This window comes from Fringilla coelebs (assembly GCF_963513975.1).
Source record: "Fringilla coelebs genome assembly, chromosome: Z".
NCBI lineage: Eukaryota > Metazoa > Chordata > Aves > Passeriformes > Fringillidae > Fringilla > Fringilla coelebs.
In genome coordinates, this window is record NC_140031.1 from 4,722,275 (window position 1) to 4,735,036 (window position 12,762).

Here is a 12,762-nt window from a genome sequence, read left to right on the forward strand (position 1 = left end):
GCTTGGTTGATTGGCTAGGTTTGTGGCATTTTTTTGGCTTTCTTTCATCTGCAGTATTTTTTGGGAAGGGAGGAGGCAGGGGGTATAGCACTGCCAGCCAGGCAAGGAGGGGACTGTCCTGTTCTGCTCTGTACTGGAGCAGCATCACCTCAAGTCCTGGGGGCAGTTTTGGGTGTTACAACATGAGAAGGACATTAAACCATTAGACAGTGCAAAGGAGGGTGGTGAAGGTTCATGAAGGGAAGCCATGTGAGAAGTGGCTGAGGACGCTGGGTCTGTTCAGCTGGAGAAGTTTAAGGGGAGTGGGGGGAAGCTTTAGTTCAGCCACAACTTCCCGTGAAGAAAGTGGGGCAGGCACTGACTCTACTCCGTGGGGACAGGGAGAAGACCCCAGGGAACGGCCTGAAGCTGTGTCAGGGGAGGTTTGAGTCGAGTATCAGGAAAGGTTCTTCATCAACTTAGCAGGCAGAGCGCGTGTGCTGCGAACCACGGCGCGTCCCCGCCCGGCTGCCGCGGCGGGCTGAGCGATTCCTGAACAGCAGCAGGCTGCGTGTCCCTTCCGTCGGCAGGGAACGGGCTGCGTGTCCCTTCCGTCGGCAGGGAACGGGCTGCGTGTCCCTTCCCTCTGCGGGGAACGGGCTGCGAGTCCCTTCCATTGGCAGGGAACGGGCTGCGTGTCCCTTCCGTCGGCGGAGAACGGGCTGCGTGTCCCTTCCGTCGGCGGGAGACAGGCTGCGAGTCCCTTCCCTCGGCAGGGAACGGGCTGCGTGTCCCTTCCCTCGGCGGAGAACGGGCTGCGAGTCCCTTCCCTCGGCGGGGAACGGGCTGCGTGTCCCTTCCCTCGGCGGAGAACGGGCTGCCGCGGCCACGGGCGTAGCCCCGGAGCAGCTCCAGTTCCCGGGGCCGGGGACCGCCTGCAGCCGCCGGCGACAGGCTGGTCGCTACCGCAGGCTGGTGTCGGTGCGAGCGGGTTCGGCTGCATGCAGGCGGGCGGCGGGGCCCGGGAAGCCCGACTGCATGGCTGGCTGCATGGCTGGCTGCAGTGAATTTTGCAGCAGCTGCCTGCAGTGGATGGTTGCAGCGGCTGGCTGCAGCGCCGCCCGCCCCGTCAGGTACGGTAGCGGAGCGATGGTGGCCATGACGAGACGGTTTTCGGGAATGATGAAGCAAGGAAACAGGACCGGGGGATGGCGGTGGGGGCGGGCTGAAAAAAGTGCCAAAGCGGATCTTGCAGGCAAGCTCCCGCCTAGACACGCAGACAAAATGTGCGTCCCCGGGTCGCACTCAGCTGGTTTTATGTGCTAAGGCTCCTCCCACAGCCCCGCCTCGCGGGCATTTTTGGCGGGCATTTTTGGCGGGCATTTTTGGCGGGCATCCGGGCATTTTGTTCCTCCCGCAAATGGCGGGGTTCACTCCCAGCCCGACCATGGAGGCTTTGTCTGCCCTGAGTGCCTACCAGGAGAACTCTTCCTGGGGACAGTGCTGCAAGCACATGTACAGCCCCTGTAGGAATATAACATATGCTGAAGTATAAGCAAAAGTCAGATTGGTCCCTCTCACACTGGAACAGGCTCCCAGGGGAATGGTGGACTTCAAGACAATGTGCTCAGGCATGGAATGATTCTGTGATGGAATCCTTGGGCTGCCCTGTGCAGGGCCAGATTTGGACTCGATGGTCCTTATGGGTCTCTTCCAGCTCAGGATATTGAGAGATTTTTTTGATGCCTAGTGCTCTGGATGAACTCCACCAGCTCAGCCAGGTGGTGATTGAACTCCCATTCCTGGGTGGCATAACACAGAGTATCAGGTAGAAGAACAGAAACTCACTTCATGAAGTTAAAAAAAAAAAAAAATATCTCAGAGTTAGATTTTCCATGGACATTCATGGCCACTGCTTTCAGACACATCTCACCTACTCTGGGCTCTCTGCTGCATTTCCTGGGTCATTGGATTCTCTCAGATGTGCATCCAGGCTGCCCAGTACTGAGGGTCCAAAACTCATGCGGATGACGGGGCACAAAACTCTAAACTCGAAAGAGCCTCTGCCCAGTTGCGACTTCCTTCTCAGAAACAGGATTTAAACGTTCAATATTGTAACACATATTCTAGGGCTTCAGCAACCTGGGAGTGCCTAGATGACACTGCAGTCTGACAGTGTTTGTATTGAGATGTATGTTTTCAAAGGCCAGAGAGCTCTTGAGAGATTAATACAGCTGCACCCAATTTCACATACAGATGTCTGGGACTTCCTTTCACATATTCTGTAAAACACAGAGCAAATGGGAACCTAAAACACCTACCATCAGAGATTCATAGATCTCGAAGAAGAATTGATCATAGCCCTTTGCAAGCATGACCTTCTGTTTAACACAGGCCGTAGGATTTCACCTACTGTGGTGGAGGGAATTATTCTTTCTTTCTCCCTAACTGAACACTATCAAGCCAAAGAACTTGCTGGTGGCTGAACTATAGCTTATCATTAAGTAAGACATCTAGCCTTGGTGTAAATGTTCCATTGTGAATTTACCACCTTCTTTACCAAGCTTACAAAGTGCTTACACACCTTGACTGAATTCATTCTTTCCCATTTGAATTTATTTGACCTAACTTTCCTGCTTCCCAACTTTATTATGCTTTAGTGCACTAGACTGAATACTCTTTAATATAATTTCCCTGGTTTAGACTGTTAAACTATCACACTCCAGACACCAGGGACCAAAGTGGGCACTTTCAGTGTAAAAATCTGCTGCATCAACAGAATGAGGTAGTTCAAAGGTTCTGCTCCATGGCAGGATAAATTGAACTGGGACTGCCACAGAGAAATACCCTGTCCCACCTGTACCACCCCTGGTGTTCCCAAGCTTGCTGAGTAAATCAGCTCAGTGAGTTCAGCCATAAGAAATCCAGTACTATAAAAATGATGGATCAGGATTTTGTTGGCTTGCTGCCTGAGCTCTGTAGGCACAAGCCTTACCCACGCTGGGACAGGGAAAAGCAGTTCTGACAGACAGGTTGTGAGGAATTTGCAGTTTTGGGGGACTGTGGTAGATTTGTACCGTCTGTGCAGAATGGTCACAAAACACACAGTAAGGTTAAAGCTGATCTCAGGATCTGAAAATGCAGTCCTGAACTTAAACATACGGCTTCCAAGAAAGCAAATCAAGCTAAACCAACCCAACCCAAACCTCCTTGCTTCAACTAGAGATTCCTGAATTAATCTTCAGTGTTGGTCAGGGCCTTCAGCACCATGTGTGGACTTCTGGTAACAAAAGAACATGAGAACAAGAACAAGAGAACATGAGAACAGAGTATAAATAGAGTTTGAAAACCAAGATGGATGACCAATCCCAGAATGCATCTCTCAGACACTATATTCTGAATAAACACCAAAAAGAGCTGCTGTGTCTGAAGTGAGCAAATGCAAGACAGATTAATGAACTGACCTGAATAAAGGCAATCCATTTTTCATATTCTTTTAAAATATTATCTTTTCTCTCTTTCTAAATAAGTGACTGGAATGTTAAATCAGTTAAGTGCATCAATTTGATAAAAACTATGCAAATCTTTAAATATATAAAGGCACCATCTATAACATTGACAGTTCAGATAAAGGGTTTAGTTTTAGTGGAAAAGAAAAGTTCCCAGTATGGAATGTAAATGCAAACATTTGTTTTATTTATTTTTTTAAAGTGCTTTGTATTTTGTACTCTGACAGTTACAAATTGCATGGGTAATTTATTGAAGTTTTCTCTCACTACAAACACAGTCCTCCCTTCATGAAAAAGCTTGCTAATATCGTGGGAGGCTGGATAGAAAGGCAGAACTTGAGGGACAGTGGGAAGGAAGATAATAAACACAGAGAAATGACACAGATTAAAGTAAAACAAATAGCAGGCAGCAGTTCAAATTACAAAATGCTGGGGTTATTAAAAAGAAATTTATCCTATGAGCCAGGAAAATGCATGCACTACACAGCATTCCTCTGCTTCCTTCCTAACTTGGGGGTCACTTTTTTTTTCCCTTTGAAGGGGAACTGGCTATGACTGATCTGCTGAGCTCAAACTCTTGCCTGTCAAGAAAGAAAAGAGCACAGCAAAAAAGGATGGAGGTAAAGACGCTCCTTCAGTTTCTGTGTCTAAAGAAAACTTCCCCTTCCCTTTCCCTTTCCCCTTCCCTTTCCCCTTCCCTTTCCCCTTCCCTTTCCCTTTCCCTTTCCCTTTCCCTTTCCCTTTCCCTTTCCCTTTCCCTTTCCCTTTCCCTTTCCCTTTCCCTTTCCCTTTCCCTTTCCCTTTCCCTTTCCCTTTCCCTTTCCCTTTCCCCTTCCCTTTCCCTTTCCCCTTCCCTTTCCCTTTCCTCTTTCCTTTCCCCTTCCCTTCCCCTCCCATCTGCTGTACCAGCACAGCAGAGTCCACAGTGATATTGAACACGGCAAAAACATAAAAATGATGCAGTAAATAAGGTTTTGCTCTTTGTTTTAACCTGAATAATTTCACAGACGTGGTTTAAACTGCAGCTGTATCAACAGGGCTGAAGGGGTGGCAGGGAACTTCGTGTGCTGCAGAAAAAAAAATGTAGGATCTAACTACTCCCAGGGGAGCCATTCAGACAAAATGGTTTGCTGTGCCCATTCTGCCTGGGGAGAACAAATTCTAGGACAGATTCAGCTCAATGAGATTGCATGGCAATTAGGACCTTGCTAGTGCCAAAGTGGTGTGTGGTGGGGTTTTATTTCCCTGAGTTAATGTACATAAATGGTCTTTTAAAACTAGAGTCTCTAACCTAATTTTGACTTTGCAGAATCTGAATGAGAGTAAGAATAAATTATACAGGTGATTTGTAAATCTGAAGAGTCACTTAAAGACCCAAGACAAGGTGCTATGAAAATTACTGTGAATTCGATAAATGCTCAGTTTATTACTGGAAACACTTTTGTGCCTCCCCAGACAACAAAGTAGAAGGCAGGCTAGAAATCCTACCCTCTGAAGTCCACTCCTGTATAAAACTGCACAAAAATCACCTTTACAGGGTCTTGTGTAAACTAAAATATGGAGGCCAGAGCAGTTCACATGTCTGCAATCAAGCCAGCACCATAGGTGCCTATGATGAATGAGAAGCTGAATGTATTTCTTGATATTTAGGTGGTGGAAATCATGTAAGAGGTTCAATTTAAAAAGACAGTGCCATCATATCCTCTACAGAACATTTTTTTTTTTCAAGAAATCACTGTTTCTTGAAAACCTCCTCTCCCTGCCTTTTTGGGTATATTTTGTTTTGAAGTTTCTCCTTTAAAGAACATAAAGAGCCATACAAAACCCAGTGCACTGAGGTCTGAACCGCTTCATTAGCTTTTTCTAGGGCATTACAGAGTAGTTATTACTAAGAAACACAGAATCATTAAGGCTGGAAAGACCTCTAAGACCATCAAATCCAACCATTAACCCACCACTGGCAGGTTCACTGTGAAAACACCTCCCCAGGTGCCACATCTAAACAATTTTTGAACATTTCCCAAGACAGTGATTCTACCATGGTCCCAGGGCAGCCTGTTCCAGTGGCTGACCACCTTTTTTGAGATTTTTTTTCCCCTAATATACAATTTAAACCTTCCCTGTTTCAGCTTCACTTTTTAGGGCTGAGTCTCTGCTTCTGAGACAAGATTCAACACACGTTTTCATCAGTCTGCCAGAAAGCTGAACATCAGAAAGGTGGCTTGATAAACTATCAGTCTTTATCTCCTGCAGTTTTGAAAGCCAGTAATGCAGACAGATGGTGGCAAGACAATCCAAATTCCATGGGAAACTCAGAACTGACACTGTTTTCGCATCATTGTTAGGTTACATCAGAAAACAGAAGCAGTAAAACAGCTTAATATGCACAGAGCATTTGCTCAGTCTAAAGACACCTCAAAGATTATAGCTCGTAACTCCACAGACCAAAAAAACATCTCCAGGCAGATGTTGAAACATCCTATAGCAACAGGAGCCTGATCCAGAAAAGCTTTTGGGTTAAATTTATTTGATTAGAAAGAGATACTTTCCCTGGGTGGGTTGTAGCTCATTTTAAGCTGGCATCAGAGATGGGAAGGGCCCAGCCCTTGTTGTGCCCAGCTCTCCACATCCTCCTGGATGAAGGACAGATCTGTTCTCCTGCAGCAGCTCAGAGCAGCCTTCTGACTGCCTCTAAAATGAAGGAAATATTAAAAGGCCTCAAAATTGGCACGAAAAGAGCGCTTTAGACAGCTGCCTCTATTGGAAAGGCAGCACCCATATCCTCTCTGCTCAAGGAAGGTTTCAGCTCAGTGCTGGGTCAGACTCAATGATTTTAGAGTCTTTTCCAACTTCAGTAATTCAGCGATGGAGATTGCGGAGTGTACACATCCCTGGAGCTCCCCAGTCTGTTCCTCCCCTCCCAGACTGTATGCTGGGCTCTCATGGAAAGAAGCAAATGCTGCAGCTGAGCACCTGCTGAAGCAGCACCATCATCATCATCAGCAGCAGCAGCAGCAGGAGCATCAGGGAGCCTGGGCAAGGAGCAGCCCTCCCCACACATCATCAGGGGGTTTCCATCCAATCCTACTGAGCGCCCTCTGAGCCCTGCGCTGAGCCGCATGCTGTGCATTTATTTTCAGCACTACCCCCACTCCTTGCTGTACCAAACTCCTTGATTTAATTATTCTTTTGTCTTTCCCCCCTCCCAGGCCTGCTGCCTCCCCTGTCAGAGCCTCTTCTTGCCTTGGGTCCCTGATGCAGTTGGCACCCGAGGCACACCTGGGTCCCACGCGCCGGGCTGGCAGTTCCGGCGGCGCTCCCGAATCCCGCTCAGACGCCTCAATTAGCTCCCACTGCACACCTGGGTGTAGCACTAATGTGGCATCTGTGCAGCTCAGATGCCTGCTCCATTATGGAGCTTTTCCATCACTTCCAGGAGAGGAAGATTACTGTGCCCTTAACTGTATCACTGCCTTATCTGGAGGGATCATCGTCTGCCTCCTTGCCTTACCTACGGCCACTCGAGCTTCTCTGCAGATGTTGAAACTTGGGAAAAATGCTTTCTCTGCAAGGGAGGAGGTGAAATCGCAGACCATCAAGGCTGTAGAAAGAGTAATTTATTGGGAAAGTTGAAGCCTGAATCACAGAGCTGCACAAGGCTGTTACAGCTGCTGTGCCTTGATTGAACTTTGTGTAATCCCAGCCAAGTGCAGCTCTTTGCCCTGTTTGAGCTGTCTGTAAAGCTGAGGAGCTCTTCAGGCTACAGGGCAGGACTGTAACAGGCTCAGACTGCTCAAGCTGCTTGCAATAAAATGTGGACAAGGATTATCTTGCAGGGGATAGGTCCAGGCTTTATCATGGATAATTTCCATTTGTACTCGTGAAAGTGCTGCCCAAATTTGCTCCCTGGTCTTCAACAGGAGACTGAAGGACCATGGGAAGGGCATACTCAGAAGATAGAAGTACTGACAATTTGGATTGTTTTAAATATAACTGTAGCAATAAAGTGTCTAAAAAAGGATTTTATTCTGTAGAGGTGATGAGAAGTGGGAGCTAATGCTTTCTATCAAAGGTGATGGTTTTGCCTCTGGATCTAAGGTGATAAAACAGCATTTTTCAATAAGACACCAAGTTGGGTTTAGAATTTTTTTTTCTTTTCATTTAGAATTCAAGCTCTTAATATCCTGTATTCTGGGGATTGGTAGATGAGAAATTGGCTAGCATAATTTTATTTGACAGACATCAAAGCTAAGGAGAACATTTTCAGTGCTGGAAGGTGTATGTTGCCACCTTTCATCCACCTGAGCTTCCTCACAGTATAACTGCTGAAGCTGCTGGTTGGTTTCATCTGTATCTGCTGGACTGGGGAGGTCACAAAGAGATTTTGGGAATGTATGTTTCATGGAAATGAATCTTTAATCAAGAAAGGAGACTGTATTAATTTCTTTTCTGATTAGAACAGCTGATGTCTGCAGCAAGAATCATTAAAAAGAGAGCGAATACCAGAAATTTTTATAATCCTCCTAGCTTCAGGAGACAAAACCCAAAACTAAAACAAGAAATACTGTCACCATTTGAGAATTCAGCTGAGTGACCACCCTATAGCAGACCAGTCTCTTCCAGTCTTCAAACTTCCAATGTTCAAAGAACCAGTTGTTCCAATGCAGTAATTTTCTCCCTTGGATTTGATCTGTACCTAAAAGGAAGCAAAGCCAACACTGTCTTTTTTTCTCCTTTTGTCACTGATTCTGGTTTTGCTTATTGCCCCTCACATGTGCATGTCTCCTAGAAGACAGCTTCAGTTCACCTAATTCAAACTCCACAGCAATCTCCCATAACTTTTCTGGTCTGCCTGAGGCAAATAAAAAAGCTTGACGACTTTTAATGGCTATTAAACCCCTTGTTTCCAAGAATTTTAATCCATCTCATTAAATGTTTCTCTGCCATTCATTTATCCCACTAGATTATTTGACTATTAAAGACTAGACATCAGGATGAATGGGCACCAAACTTCTAAACTACCCTCAGACCACAATGAAATTTTTCCAAAGTATTTCAACCCTTCACAGGAAGCCCTTAGAGGGCAGTGAGATCATGGAGACAGAACTGGACTTATTCTGGAAGCTCAGCTGCCTTTCCAAAATATATAGATATTCTCCAAGGGCTGGGAAAGATGGAGCTCTGTGGTCTGTTTCCTTCCATAGTACTGCCTAGCATGTACATGCATTCCTCAACATGTAGGGAACTTTTTTCACTCACAGCACAGTTTTTGGGGGCTCTAAGCAGTGCACAGGAACTGATTAATCTTGATTTAGGTGTTAACAAGGCATATCTTCCTTTGAACTGGAAGTACTTTAACTACATTGATCACTTCTCTCAGTTAAACTTCTTTCATCCAATTTCTTCATTCAGGAGAACCCTGTATATTTTTCTCTGTGTTTTATGTTAATTTGTATGATTTCATCGCACACAATCTCACAATCTCACAGTGTTACAGAGGCAAGAGTGAGCCGTGGGACAATAGAGAGAAAAGGATGTCCTGAAGTGTGTTTGATACTAGAGACAATCTCCCGTGGAAACTCACTATGAAAAAGATCTGAAATAGGTATTCTGAGCCACCGCACAGGTGTCCTCTCCTCATCCTTTAAGAAGAAACAAAACTATAGAAGCCCTTTTTCTAAGGGACCAGTGTTGTGCCAGTAAATCATTCCCCACGGAAGCAGCTCATGGGTTTTCATGTCTCTCAGACCCTGTGATCTGCAGGCAGTAATTCCCTTTTGATTGGGGTCTTTTTTTACATACTGAGAGACCACAGCACATGATTAAAATGGAATCCCAAAATGAGCTCTACTGCCTTCAGGGGAAAGCTGTTTCTTCCAGAGCAGCCTCTCAATGTCCTGCTGTGTCACTCTGGGTCTTTTCCTGTGGCAGATATAATTTCCATATGCTGTAGTAAATTTCAGCTAATCAAACAGCTCCACCAGTTGAAGACATTGTGCTGAAAACAAACCTTAACAAAATATGCATGTAAAATATATATCTGTAGTTTAGACTTCTTTTGGGAAAGGGAGAAAATCTCAATACCCTCAGTTCTGTTTGTCAGCAGTGCCAGGGTTTGCATTCATAGTGGGTCCCTCTGTGGAAAATTGATTAAAGAGAACAAAATCACTGTGTGCCGAGTTTTATAAAAGTCTGTCCAAATCATCTGAGAGGCAGTAGACTCACTGTAGTGTAGTAGGCTTGTCTTGACTACTATGGACTAAATGTGCTTTCACAAAGCTCTTTGTGGTCATAAATGCTATCTATAACATCTGTCATGGTGCCTTTTCTGCAAGGTACAATGTGAGCTCACACAGAGTGAATAATTAACAGCCAATGGGTTAAGAATAGTGGTTACAGAAGCAGTTTCCAAGAGGGATTTTTTCCTCTTTTTCTCACTCGACTTTTCAGAAGAGTATTTAAATAGTTAGGGACAGGAGGGATTATATCCTAGAGGTAATTAACATCAATCAGTCATCAAAACTAGCTGCTTTTATGAGCTCTAATGAATGAGGAGTCCAACAGCTTGGGGAATTATGCTGCACAGAGAAGTTCTGGCCATGTCCTTGCTCTAGTCCCTGGAGCAGGGTGGAATTTTCACTCAGTGCAGAGATTTCTCAGGGGAATCACAGCCCATGGGGAAGAAGCAGTGCTCAGGGAAATGATGTCAGCCTGGGGCCCAGGAAGGACACTCCTGGGGCTCCTTTGGCTCTCCTTCTTCTGGAAAACTTTCATCAGTAGCTGACAACTGTTGTAACGTGGCTGGTGAAAGAAGTCTGTGTGGTGTCTGATTCTCGACTTTGTTTCATGTTTCTTCAGATCAAACCCATCAGATTGAGGCTGCCACAAACTGAGAGGCTCACCTTCTCTCAGAGCGTTGATTTAAGTGCTGGTGGTGTTTGAACCCAGCAAAACAGGAATAATATCATGTTCAACCTGAGGCACAAACTTTAGGGTCAAAGAGAGTGACTGAGAGATTTGTCAAAGTGATCTGGCTCGGTGGATGGAGTCAGCACCACAGACACTCACATTCTGCTTATAAATTGTTTTAAGCCCTTGGGTTCTTCCTTTTTCTTTCCCTACTATCTCAGCATTTAAATAAAGACAATTTTCATCCCACTTCCAGCACAGTTACATGTTTCTTTTGTGCACAGTGCTTTAAATGCTCTTTTAATTATCATCACACATAATTGAAGACTATTATCAAAGCAATCAAAGTGCAGACAAAGGGACTTGGAACAGTTACAGCTGTCTTCAGCTCTTCAGATGAAGCTCACAACAGCTTCAGGACACAGCATGTATCAGGCTCAGGTGCTGGCCACAGAAGTCAGTACTCACCCAGGGCAGATATGGGGGCGGGGAAGTAAAGAAAGAAAACAAAAACAAAACCCCAAAACCTAAAGCTGGAATATTCAAAACGAATTTAGAGGAAGAGAGAGATAGGGTATTCCATGGGATTCTTCCTGCCCAAACAAAACTATCAGCCTTCCCGAGTTACTAATCTGGAGTTCCACCTTTTCTATCATCTCATTCCAAAAACTTGGAGTGAAGGCAACAGCAGGAAAAAAATGCAGCCTTAACGAATACTGAACTATAATTGATCTGGTTCATAATCACTGCTCCACAGGGAACAGCAGTGCTTTAAAAACAAGATGTATTTAATCACAGTGTCCCACTGACATCAGTTCAAAGGCAGCTTCAGCTGCTCTCATCTTCAAGAGAAAACTGGCTTGCCCAGACTTCAATTAATCCCCATACTGTCCAATTTCTCAACATTTTCAACCTTGTTCAGAATCTTTGCACAAAATGCTGTCACATCCACTTATTCTTCTCTGTTTGAGCACACAGGTCTTCAGCCAGGAAGGAAATATGAAAACTTTTACCCAAACTTTTTCTTCCCTGCACTGCTGGTGGTGTAGCTGCTTAATAATTTGTTTTTTTGACATAATCAAAGCTAAAGATAAACCCTAGGGTTCAGTCTCCTCAATTGTAGTCCATTACAGAGATAACCAATCTTCTGGCTTTTGCAAATAAAGTTCTTTCCTATTTTGCCTAAAAATTAATTATGATAAAATATTTCTTCAGCATATGCTTCAGATTTTCTTAAAACTGTAAGATTTGCTTTTTTTAAATAGGAAAATCTTCAGTCTCCTAATATACTCTTGTGTTTTGCAAAAATCACACTTCCTAATTCCCATCTGACATTAAGTTGTTTAGGTAATTTTATTTAAACTTCTATACTTTAGAAGTAGACCAAGCCTCCAAAACGCATATTAAATATTCACTTATGCTTGAATAGTTTTCAGTATGGAATTTCCTGTATTATATATGAAATATCAAATTTTTAAATAGCCTTGGCAATCATCAAAAGCAGATATGAGGATGGAACTGTCTTGGTGATCTCTATGCAAATAATTTCTTTCTCTTCTTAAGGCACATTTTCTTCTTCTAAGACAAACTCTGGTTTATCTATTTTTTTTAGTTTTTTTTTTCCCCCCAGAGCATTTGCAGTGAAATGGATTACAAAACCTACATGCATTGTACTTCTAAACATAGGACCAGCTATGCAAGGTCAGCTGTCATGTCATGTCCTCAACTGTGACAAGTAACAAAAGTCAAAATAAGAGACCACATTGGTAAGAATATATGAATATTTTTCTGTCTGTTCTCTCGGTTTCCAATGACTTGTAGATTAAGGAAATCCATGAATTGTGGGTAATACTGTATTTAACTGACCTTGATGAATGTTTCTTCCATGCATTTATCTAATTGCTATTTAACATCTACAAACACTATGATAAAGAGCTCCATAGTTCACTTATGCACCGTGTAAAAAGCTCTTTTATTTGCTTCCTACCTTTGTCATGTTAATTTCCTTTTGATACCATCTGTTCACTAAGAAAAGTACAGTAATTTCTTCTTTACTGCTTTTTTTTTTTTCCTTGCAACTCAGGATTTTCAGAATAGCTTATGATAGAGCGACCCTGTTGAGACCACCTGGTCCAACACTTTTGCTCGAACAGAGCCACTTGGAGCAGATGTCCAGCTGGGCGTTGTGCACATCCACTGATGGAGATTTCAACGCTTCCCTGGGCAGCCTGTCCCCAGATTTGACCACTTCCATACCTCTTGTCATGCCACTGGTCACTGTGGAGGACGGTCTGACCCTCCTCTTCGTTCCTTCCTGCTGGCTGTTTATACACTCGGATAAGATAGCCCTGTGCCTTCTCTTCTC